Raw genomic sequence first — 12,715 nt, 5'->3', positions numbered from 1 at the left:
ACTCACTACCTTGCTCCTGCTGGAAGTGGTGTTTACATTATACAAGGGCTGCACTTGGTCTAAGGTCTTAGACCAGAAAACTGGTTAAGAGTTTAGTCATCCGCGCACACTTCTCACATCACTTTTATGTCAGTAGCTCTAATGACTACAGGGGATTTACTCCTGATTTACAGTGTTGTGAAAGGAGAATCAGGCTTCATTAATATTCCTCTCTGCAATGCAAAAACATAGCAGAGAACAAATACTTTCCTATTTGTAACTTATCCTGCCATTTCACATCTGACTGCTCCTAAAACCTCACTGTGGTTGCTACTGTACTTTGTTTCCAGCTGCAATTTAAGGAGTTTGATGTAATATTTCTGGTAGGCACCAGATGGTGCCCTTACACACAGTCTTACCTGTTCGATTGTGATGATGTACAGGCAGTTCAATCTTGCAGAAATTTTTGTCAGTTGTAACAATTTTTATTAGCTGTACATGTCTCCACTAAAATCTGTTTACTGCTTTAGTATCTCTAAATGCAGAATTGCTGCCTATAGATTATACCAACATAAGCAAAATAAAACATTACACAATGTCATAACTCTAGTTTTAACATGTAAAACCTTTCATTGGTTTGGATCCTGGTTGTCTCAGATCACTTGTTTCACTGTGTCGTACCACAGCAATTGAGACCCTCTAAAGAGCTCAAGTGAACATCTGTCTTGTTTAATTTGAGACTGGAGGCAGCACACTCTCAGAGAGGGATCCTCCACTGAAGAATTTGCACTTCCTTTTTGTTTGATGGAGCCTCAAATTCAGATTCCAAGGCCAGAATCATCTAGTCTGATCTCCTCAAAATAATTCCTATACCATAGCTTTTAGAAACATAACTTTGAAATCAAGATTGGAAATAAGGTGTACATTTTTAACAGTGAGAGTAATTAACCATTGGAACAATTTACCAAGAGTTGTGGTGGACTCTCCATTGATATCCAATCTGAATTTGTCTAGCTTCAGCTTCTAGTATTCTCTGCTAGAGCCACATAGACTGTGATCCAGTCACCCCTTCTCCTCCTCTTTGTTAAAATCAATAGATTGAGCTCCTTGAGTCTATCACAAAAAGGCATGCTTTCTAACCCTTTAATCATTCTTGTGGCTCTTCTCTGACCCTCTCCAATTTATCATCACTTGAGTTGTGGACACCAGTCTACTCTTACTCAAGATTCCCCTGTTTATGCATCTAAGGATCCCATTAGCCTTTTTAGCTGCAGATTTGCACTGGGAGCTCATGTTGAGTTGATTATCTACCATAACCCCCATATCTTTTTCAGTCACTGCTTCCCAAATGAGAGTCTCCTGTCCTGTAAGTATGGCCTATGTTCTTCGTTCCTAACTATATACATTTAGCCGTATTAAAATGCATAATGTTTGCTTATGTTCAGTTCACCAAGCAACCCAGATCTCTCCATATTAGCCACCTGTCCCCTTCATTATTTACCATTCTCCCCAGTTTCTGTCATCTGCAAAATTTATCCAAAATGATGGTATGTTTTCTTCCAGGTCGTTGATAAAAGTGTTAAATAGCATAGGACCAAGGACCAATCCCTGTAGGATCCCCCTGGAAACACACCCCTTGAAGATGATTCCCAATTTACAGTTATATTGAAGCTAATTTAATGTGTACCTATAAATTGATGTTCTCACCTCTAGGTTACCCCTTATGCCTGGACATGGTGCTCCAAGTGATTTTGCCTCATGCATCTCCTCCGGTAACCACTTTCTCAGTCATAGTGACCACTCAGCTGGTCTCTTCCCCAGACTCCCTCAGTGGGTCTTCTGTGGCTCAGCCCTCTGGCCAAGTCAAACACTCATTCAGTCCCCTTGCAGGGTTCAGCTCTGAATAAGAGGTCCTTTACCACTCCTAGGCTTTACTTCACAAACAAAGAGTTCTTTACGCCTTCTGGACCCAACATCAATTTGTTTTGCCCTTGTAGGCCCTAGCTCAGGGCTCCCCCACAGAAGCCACTGTGCTACTTGTGGGTTGCTCAGCCTCTTCCCAAAGCATATCTCCCCTTGTTCCTCTCTACAGAATCCTCCTCTCTCTACTGAGTGCTCAGCTCTATTTAAGGGTATGTCTACACTGGCAGAGTTACAGCGCCGGCAGTTACAGCACCGCTCAGAGAGTGCTGAAAGGAATCTGCTGTTGTGTGTTCACACTGTCAGCTGCCTGCGCAATAGCATGTTCACACTTGCGGCACTTGCTTCGGTATTCGGAGTGGTGCACTCTGGACAGCTATCCCACAGAGCATCTCTTCCTCTTCTGCCGGTAAGAGTTGTGGGAAGGCGGAGGGGGTCACGGGGCATCCTGGGTCCTGTCCCAATGACTCGTGATGCATTGCTTCACATCCCAGCAATCCCTGTGTTTCTGTCCGCATTTGGTGCCATCTTTCAACAGTTTGTGTACTGTGCGCTCTGCCTCTTCGGTCTGCAGGAATGGATCCCGCACTGTTGACCAATATGCTGCTCGCTCTCACTAACACATCATGAGTGGCAGCGGAGTTATTCCTTAAACTACAAAGGCAAGAGGACTTTGACATTGATCTCACCATGCGTAGTAGCTATGACACGAGATTGCTTATGGCATTAAAAGGTGCTGACCACAGTGGAATGCTGGTTTTGGGCTTGGGAAACAAGCACTGAATGGTGGGATCACATCGTCATGCACTTCTTGGATGGCGAGCAGTGGCTGCAGAACTTTCGGATGAGGAAAGCCACATTCATGAGACTGTGTGATGAGCTCACCCCAGCCCTGCCGCACAAGGACACGAGAATGAGAGCTGCCCTGTCATTGGAGAAGCGCATGGCGATTGCACTGTGGAAGCTGGCTACTCCAGACTGCTACCGATCGGTTGCTAACCAGTTCGGAGTGGGAAGGTCGACCGTTGGACTTGTGTTGATGGAAGTGTGCAGGGCCATTAATCGCATCCTGATCCAAATGACCGTGACTCTGGGCAACGTGCATGACATTGTGGATGGCTTTACACAAATGGGCTTCCCTAACTGCTGAGGGGTGATAGATGGCACGCATATTCCAATTCTGGCACCAGACCACCTAGTACATTAATCGGAAGGGGTATTTCTGTATGGCTCTCCAGGCGCTTGTGGATCATCGTGGGCGTTTCATGGACATTAATGCAGATGGTTCGGAAAGGCGCATGACGCATGCATCTTTCGGAACACTGATCTGTTCAGGAAGCTACAAGCAGGGACTTTCTTCCCAGACCAGAAGATCACCGTAGGGGAAGTCGAAATGCCCTCTGTGATTCTGGGAGACCCTGCCTACCCCTTAATGCCAGGCCGTATGAAGTCATACACGGGGAACCTTGACAGCAGCAAGGAGCAGTTCAACAACAGGCTGAGCAAGTGTAGAATGTCAGGTATCCGGGGGTAGCCGTGTTAGTCTGTAGCCACAAAAACAAGGAGTCCGGTGGCACCTTAAAGACTAACAGATTTATTTGGGCATAAGATTTCATAGGTAAAAAAACACTTCTTCAGATGCATGGAGAAGGGGTTTTTTTTACCCACCTAAGCTTATACCCAAATAAATCTGCTAGTCTTTAAAGTGCAGAATGACTGTTGAATGTGCTTTTGTCCGTTTAAAGGTCCACTGGCGCTACCTATATGGGAGGCTGGACCTGGCCGATGACAATACTCCTATACTTATAGCCATGTGCTGTATGCTCCATAATATTTGTGAAGGGAAGGGTGAAAGCTTCACTCAGGGCTGAACCACTGAGGCTCAGTGCCTAGAGGCTGAATTTGAACAGCCAGAGACCAGGGCTATTAGAGGGGTGCAGCGCGGGGCCATAACGATCAGGGATGCCTTAAGGCAGCAATTTGAAGCTGAAAGCCATTAATATTTCTTGCTATGCTCGGGAGTGCAGTGCTTGTAATGCTAGGAGGTGATTGTGATTGGTGCAGACGATGCATTGTGAAGGTTTAAAAAAAATGCCTGTTGCTTTGTAGCGCTCTGTTTGCTTTCAATTAATGGAATAAAGATTGCTTTCAAACCAAAACAATTCTTTTATTAAAAAACAACAACTGAAGGAGAGAGACAAACAAAAAAACACATCAGCACTGTGGGGGATAGAGGAAAACAGGGTCCCAGGAGGATGTGGGGTCCCGGGATGGTTAAAGATTTGTGTGTGTTCAGGTATCATATGCAACCTTGTTCTTTGAAGTACAGTTCAGCAGGTACTGTACTTCAGCAGGGCTAAACTGCAGAGGGACGGGTGTTGAGTGCAGTGGGTACTGGAAGTCCGCAGGGCTGGATTGTGACGAGGCAGGAGTGGAATGCAGTGGGTACAGACTGGAGCCAGGAAGTTAATAAGAGTGTGTTGGCGATGTCTGGGGGGCACATCGGAAAGAGTTTTGCGACAGCAGCTGCAGGGGAGGGCACGGAGCTGCTCGGTTTGCAGTGCTAGTAGCGCCTGGAGCATGTCCTTTTGGCGCTCCATAACGTTTAAGAGCTGCTCCATGGCTTCGTTCTGGCGTGCCGCATTCTCCTTTCGGTCCCTCTTCTGAATGTCCCAACACTCCTTCAATTCTTGCATTTTGGCCGCGGAGTGCATCATGACATCATGCAGAAAGTCCTCTTTAGTTTTTCGTGGCTGCTTTCTAATTCTGCGCAGCCATTCAACCAGCAATAACAAAGAAGGAGGCTGGGCTCCCAAGGTCATATCTGTGAAGCCAAAATGCATCATTTTACAGAAGCAGTAGTGTTTTCAACACAGAGACCACCGATTCAGTGATTTAAAACACAGCCACTATTCACATCGCTGTCACTAACTGGCTGACCCCAGGCAAGCACACATGAGCCACAAGACCCCCAAAATGGTGAGTAAATGCAGGGGCAGGGGAAATCAGTGTTCTAGGACCGTACTGCACACTCGGGCACATGGCTCTTGAGGAGAGCCAGCACTGTAAGGAGGGGCCTTATAATCATTACTGTCCCCACATTTTCCTCAGGCTGTGTTCATTATGGAAGATATCTCGCTGCTGAGGGTGAGCAGGAATCAAGAGAGGAACTTCTCCAAGACTGCTGCTTCCGCCCTGGCCCTTATGCAGCTCGCCTGTGTGCAGCAATGGTCCCCACCCCCAGTGACGGCAGAGTGGTGCAGGAAAGTTACCCTTAATGGGGCAAGAAATAAGGCAGCTCTGCCAAAGAACCTTCAGCAGCGGATTGCCCAGTATCTCCATGAGAGTTTCGTGGAGATCTCTGAGGCAGATTCCCATGAAGTGAGAGAGTCAATCAACACCCTGTTCCACTGCTTAGACTAGGCATGTGGTGGTATGTGAATCATACAGACACAAGCCTGCTTTCTGCAACCCTCCTGCCCCCAACAACTCGCTTCAGCGATTCCCAAAATCAAAGTCACTTACCAAGGGCCTCCTCTCCTGTTTGCACTTCACCAAGCTCCAACAGCTGTGACTGGCTAGCCTCCTCTCGGGTAGAGAAGAGCTACTGGCTGCATGGATCTCTGACCGCCAAGTCATCTTCTGCCTCTGGATCCCCCTCCCCCTCCACATCCTCATCCGAGATTTCCTCCTCCTGGCTCGGTCCACTCTCAACTGGCACGCTAGCCACCCAAGTATCCACAGAGGCCTTCGCAGTGGAGGTGGCGTCGCCACCAAGTATTGTGTCCAGGTCTTTGTAGAACCGGCAGCTCGCGGCACAGCCCTGGAGCAGTGGTTTACCTCCTGCACCTTGTGGTACATGTTCCACAGCTTCTTCACTTTGACCCTGCCCTGCAGTGTGTGCCGGTCATGGCTCCTTTCTGTCATGCATCATGAAATCTGTCTGTAGGAATCATAATTCCTATGGCTGGGGCACAGCTGGGACTGGAGTGCGCCTCCTCTCCCCAAGTGCTGATGAGGTCCAGTAGCTCAGCATTGCTCCAAGCGGGGGATCACCTCTGTGCGTGGAGCAGGCATGGTCACCTGGAAAGATGCACTGAGACCACTGCACGTGTCACCAAGCAAACAGGAAGGGGACTTTCAAAATTCCCAAGGAATTTAAAGGGGAGGGCATGGTTGGACACCTGAGGGCAGGGCAGTAGAGTTCAAACCGATAACCAGAGAAGCAAGAACAGGCATTGTGGGACACCTCCCGGAGGCCAGTTGCAGTGCTGTAATCGACCAGGGTGGCTACACTGGCACCGGGGCACTGTAGCCCCAGCACAGAAAGCTGTACGCCTCCCTCAGGGTGGTTTTTTTACAGCATTGCAACTGCGCAGTTTCGGGACAGTAAGTGGCTTGGCAGTGTGTACACCTTGGGAGATACACCACAGAAAGCTGCTTCACTGCGCAGAAACTTGCCAGGGTAGACAAGGCCTAAGTAGTGCTCACCCTGCTTCACCAACACAGCTGGGGTCAGTCTTTCTAATTAAGCCCCATTACACTCAGCTGGGGGTCATTATTAACCATTATGTTGTCAGCTCATCAGTGAGGCTGAAGGATAAAGGCTGAACCCAGCTGGCTTCAAAGGGCCAGACAGTCTGTGACAGAGCATGTTAATTTTATATCATTCTAGTTTTTTTAATCAAAATATCATGTGGTACCAAGTCAAATGCATTACAGAAGTTTAAGTATATTACATCAAGACTATTACCTTTAAAAAGCAACAAAGAGTCCTGTGGCACCTTATAGACTAACAAATGTATTGGAGCATAAGCTTTGGTGGGTGAATATTCACGAATGCTTATGCTCCGATACATTTATTAGTCTATAAGGTGCGACACGACTCTTTGTTGCTTTTTACAGATCCAGACTAACAAGGCTACCCCTCTGATACTATTACCTTTAACAACCAAACTTGCAATCTCATCAAAAAAAGATATCAAGTTAGTGTGACAGACTCTATTTTGCTGTGGTGATTGACATTAATTTATTGATCTTCAGCTCACACTGCAAAGCCCATTTTTTGTCGTGGGCTTTTCCTAAGGAGAAGTGGACTGTGGGCTCATCTAGACATGGATAAAAAGTGTATTTTTAAAACATGTTAGCTAACCCATTTTAACTAACACTTTTTAAAACCATAAGGTAAATAGGCAAGTTGTATTAACATGTTAGGTGGTAGAGAAGAACTCTAGGTTCATCCTATTTTTAAAACAAACTTTGTATCCTAGTTTAGGCATGTCCTGAGAATCTGTGGGCAATATGGCAGGATTTAGAGAGTCGTTGTTGTTGTGTGCATTTTTAAAAAACTAAAAGGAAACCATACAAATCTAAATAAATAAATGTGAAATGTTAATGCACTCTAAGTAGCATTCAAGTCTCAGCACCTTACATCATTTTACAGTTTGATCATCATCAAATTGGTCCCATGTTCATTCCATACCCTCTTTCTTAATATGACATAGGATGAGTTGTGCTTTTTCATGTGTCTGTGTGATCATTTCATTATTTATCTGAGCATCTTTGGTGAGTATATTGCCAAGGTAATTGGATTTATTCAGCTGGATCCCACTGACAAAGATTATAGGTGCCATGTAGAATTTACTTCAGAAGGTTGGTACAAACACTTCATTATTTTTTAATATATCAATAAACTGAAGTCAGCCACAGCTGCTGTATGACCCATTCATAATCATTTGCATGTATGTCTTCAGTTTTGAGTGAGCAGTCACCGGATTAGTTCCTTAATTAACTCTGCTGTTTCCCTTTCTGTGTTCATGCTTTGCTCAGGTTGGAAGTGTTTTTAAAAATATGATAGTTTATGCATCTGCAGACTGGTTTCTTGTGATACAGTCCTCCATGAATGCAAAATAGAGACTAGACAGATAAGCACACCACCCTGTTTACATCATTAGGTAAAGTGTTATTTTATTACGATCAACATATTTTAGAGAAATATAAACTGTAGGGATCACTAATATTGGGATGGAATACAATAGCCAGTATAATCTTGCTGCCCTTATTTCAGGCAGAATCCCATCCATATAAAACTTCCTTACCTTCCACCATGCATTTGGCACAGACAGTTAACGTATTTTTGCAGGCATCCAAATTTTGTAAGCAGTTTCCATAAACAAGCTTGAGACAAAGTAGCAAAGACCTTAATAGAGTCAACAAGATAGTACGCGGGTCTTAGCACGGTACAAGATGTTTTTCTTGCCATTGTCATGCTGCTAAGATAGTATCAATAGCACTTCTTTGAGTTTGAAAACTAGACTGTGGGCCCAATTCTATATTGTGCTGTGGCCTTTTTACACCACTCTGACAATGGAATGGAGCCAGGAAGCTGGCCGAGCTGGCCACCCAAGAATTCCCACTGTAAAGAGAATCCCTAGGTAGTGTAGAGTCATAATGGCTCCATGCCACTCCCCACCCCCACTTGCAGTTTGACTTCCAGTTTAACAAAAGTTTGGTTAAGTGAAGGTTGTTTGTATTATCTCATAGCAAAGCACTACACATATCCAAGCCTTGTATTTCAAAGGTTTCTGAAGTCTCTCAAACCTTATGGAAAGGGGGTTGCATTGTTGCAACATGAGTAGTGAGGTGCAAGTTAGAGCAGCCTTATGCTGGACAATTTGTATAGTGGGCAGGGCCGGCTCTGGCTTTTTCGCTGCCCCAAGCAAAAAAAAAAAAAAAAAAAAAAAACCATGTGTGGCGTGGCCAGAGCCGCGATCCAAAAAAAAAAAAGTGGCCATGCGACCCTAGGATTGGACAGAATGCCGCCACTTGCTCGGCTGGTGCCTGGAGCCGGTCCTGATAGTGAGAGTGCTGAGAGACATTGAACCAAACTGTAAACTCTGTATATGCTGGCAACCACTTCAAGCCAGGGGGTGTAGCAGCACCCCCAGTACCCCTACTTCCAACACCTATGGCTGGAGGGCAGGCAGGAACTCCAGGGACGACCTTTGTCCCTAGCTCCCATTCCCCAATACATGTGCTAGAACAGCTCAGCCAGAACAGAGAATTGAGGCCTGAGTTTCTAATAGATCAGCATAATTTATGTTGAAGAGCAGATAGTACTAAAAAAATAATCCATCCAACAAGACAAAAATGGATACTACTGTGCTAGATACAGTAGAAAAGCTGACGAAGATAGATACATTTGAAGGATATAAACACCAAGGAGAGAGAAGAATTGTTTAGGTTATTCCAAGGTGGTAAAACTAGGAACTTGTGCAAAAGATATGTATGTTAAATATCAGGAAAAATTTCCTAGTAATATTATTAGACAGTGAAATAATCTACCAAAGGAAGTATCAGAAACTCCTCTGTTCATTGTAAAGCGGATAGGACAGACCATTGAAAAATATGCTGTTACATGTATCATATATGCTCCCATTCCTGCAAACACTTACACAAGTGCTTAACTTGAAGTACGAGTAGTCCCATTGGAGTCAAGCTAATAATGGGTACTGTAAATAGTAAAGTGCAACTCCAACTTTCCCTAAAGTTTGAGAGACATCAGAAATCTTTCAAATACAGGGCTTGGATGAGTATGATGCTATGCTATAAGACAATACAAACAACCATGGTCTTTGTTAAACTGAAGGTCAAAACAGTGGGGTGTAACTGACTGATTCTGCCATGGACTGCATCCATCTTTTAGGCACCTGTTTTACTCCTCTGACTACTGGTTTCGAAATCTACAGTACATGTAGATATAACTGCCCAACTTCAAGTAACTCGATTTGAAAACTGCAGTTCCCCAGATATTGGTGACAATTTAACTGTTTAACTTATTTCTTGATGCTTTTTCTGCAAGTTTTTGTGTTAGCATCCCAAGTTATTAAAGCATAACTTATTAATATTTATTATTATTCATAAACAATTATAACAAACACTATGAGCTCATGTTTAAAGCACCTTTTTGTGAGCTGACACTTATCCAGCTTCTGCTAAAAACAAAGCACCATCAGATAGTGACATTTTCTGTACGAGGCCAAGGCTTCAGTGCCTTTGAAACCCTCTGTTACTATTTCACTTTTTCTGTCCACCCTGCTCCTTTTCAAGCTGGCCCATAGTGTAGTCCCTTTTGATTGGCTTTTGTGGCTTAATTATGCATAATTTCTAGCAAATAGGGAGGAAGCATCTGTTCAGAATGGGTACTAATGTAGGGACCATAATGGCTGAGGAGAAGGAGCAAAAGGATTCTCAGAGAAAGATATTGTGGCTCTGTAGCAGCTCTGAGAGGAAACTGTTTTGCCACTGAAAAGCTTGGTGTAAATTCAGCAGAACTAGTTCAGGAGAACCTCAGTGATGAAGCTATGTTGCTTCTGGGCCTTTAAGATGGGGGTGGTGGTTGGAGCCTGATGGGCAAAAGTATCAGCTGCCACCCCAGCCCCTTAGAGCAGATGTAGCAGCCTGTGGTGCTGGGGTATTTCAGGGAACAGTATGAGGACGGCGTGAGTGACATTTTGATTCCTTTCCATGTCTCTCCTCAGGAATGTGGTGGCAGCTTCATTTGGTCTTCCTCACTCTAAGAATCATCTCTGTGTGTGAAATAATACTAACAACGATAATAATTATAATTATACAAGGGTATTTTAAGTCTGTCTGTGGATGATGTTTTGATAAATAGTAACTAAATATATCAATGTCAAGTGGATTCTGAAGGAGCCTTCTGCCTCCGTTCTCCTTGCTGCCCTGTAAGGACAGAGAGCACAGGGAATGAAAGAGCCGGTGGGGTCAGAATTTCAATTTTTGAGGGTGCGTGTGAATATTGCTTCAAAATGACATTTCTTGTAGGAATTTGTGAGGCGGCAGATAGATGGGTGACCTCCACCCTTCAAATGCACTTCTTTGTGAGGAAAGAGGAAAGTGAAATCCTTCATCTGTTGGCACGTGTAATAATAAAAAGCAATCTTGTGATTTTTTGTACTAGAGTTATTTAAATATACAAAATGATTAAACAAATCAGTCCTCACAGTGGAGAGGAGAATAGTGTGACAAAGTTCCTCCTCTATCTTGGTGGGTCCTGCGCTTATTGGCGGATTTTCTTGCCTCAGAGATTCACCATGTGGGCTGGGGAACAGCCCAGAGACCGTCCCCTCTGGGAGAACCCACAGTCCAGGTCAATTGGGAGGAACCCGGGCTCGCCTTCTACTCTGGGTTCCAGCCCAGGGCCCTGTGGACTGCAGCTGTCTATAGTGCCTCCTGTAACAGCTACAACTCCTGGGCTACTTCCCCATGGCCTCCTCTAAACACCTTCCTTATTCTCACCACAGGACCTGCCTCCTGGTGTCTGATAACGCTTGTGCTCCTCAGTCCTCCAGCAGCACATCCTCTGACTCTAAACTCCTTGCATCTTTTGCTCCAAGCTCCTCACACTCCCACCACAAACTGGGGTGAGCTCCTTTTTAAAACCCAGGTGCCCTGATTAGCCTGCCTTAATTGATTCTAGAAGCTTCTTCTTAATTGGCTCCAGGTGTCCTAATTAGCCTGCCTGCCTTAACTGGTTCTAGTAGGTTCCTGATTACTCTAGTGCAGCCAAGCTCTTGTCACTCAGGGGACAGAAAACTACTCATCCAGTGACCAGTATATTTGCCCTCTACCAGACTCCTGTACCCCACTGGTCTGGGTCTGTCACAATAGTAATGGGTCCTGTGTCTCAGTTTTGACGGAGATAGATAAAATATCCTAGAACTTTCTTTCCAATGTTTATTGCTATATGTTCCAAATAAATAAAAGGCATCAGCAATAAATGTCCCCAACTCATCCCTGTACTTGGAAAGTTTCCCCCTGCATTCCCTTCCTTTCCTAATTAAATGTGATTTATTCCTCCAGGACCATGGTTTTCAACCTGGTATGTGTACCTGAACTCTCATCGGAGGCACATAAGACAAATCCTGTAACACATTTTATTTAGTGAGATTTGGCAGTCTAATCATATTATGACCCTATCTCAGATGAGCGCATGCAGTAGACTATATATTTGGAAAGGGGTACAAAACCTAAAAAGTTTGAAAACCACTGCTCTGGAGTGAGTGTTTATATCTGTGTCTGGACTAGGTTTCTTAGGAGAGACATAAAAGTGCAGGGGAAAACCTTATATTCAGAAGAGAGAGTTATGAAGATTTGAGTCTTCTTCTGTCCTGTTATCTCCCATCTCCAGGCCTTCCCCTCTGCTCATATGTCTTATCCCATAGATATTTTTGGGGTGCATGGCTGAGCTGTAGGATATTCCCCTCCTTTTGCTTCCTTCCCCAGGAGATGTGCTTTTACACAGGGAGTTTATTCTGGCACAACGTGTTCCTTTTTATGAAAAGGTGAAATGCTTTTGTGGTATTTAGCACCCTGACTGAGATGCTGCTCTGAGAATGTTTTGAGATCTGGTTGATTCATTGAGTTATTTATTTAGCCCAGGGGTCGGCAACGTTCGGCACGCGGCTCGCCAGGGTAAGCACCCTAGGGGGCCGGGCCCGTTTATTTACCTGTTGATGCAGCAGGTTCGTCCGATCGCGGCCCCCACTGGCCGCGGTTCGCCGTCCCGGGCCAATGGGGGCAGCGGGAAGTGGCGCAGGCCGAGGGATGTGCTGGCCACAGCTTCCCGCTGCCCCCATTGGCCCGGGACGGCGAACCGCAGCCAGTGGGGGGCCGCGATCGGACGAACCTGCTGCATCAACAGGTAAATAAACTGACCCGGCCCGCTAGGGTGCTTACCCTGGCGAGCCGCGTGCCGAACGTTGCCGACCCCTGATTTAGCCCCTTTTAACAGTGC

This window comes from Chrysemys picta, chromosome 8 (genome assembly GCF_011386835.1).
Source record: "Chrysemys picta bellii isolate R12L10 chromosome 8, ASM1138683v2, whole genome shotgun sequence".
Lineage (NCBI taxonomy): Eukaryota > Metazoa > Chordata > Testudines > Emydidae > Chrysemys > Chrysemys picta.
The sequence above is the reverse complement of the archived record's forward strand: the minus strand, read 5'-3'. Positions refer to the sequence as shown.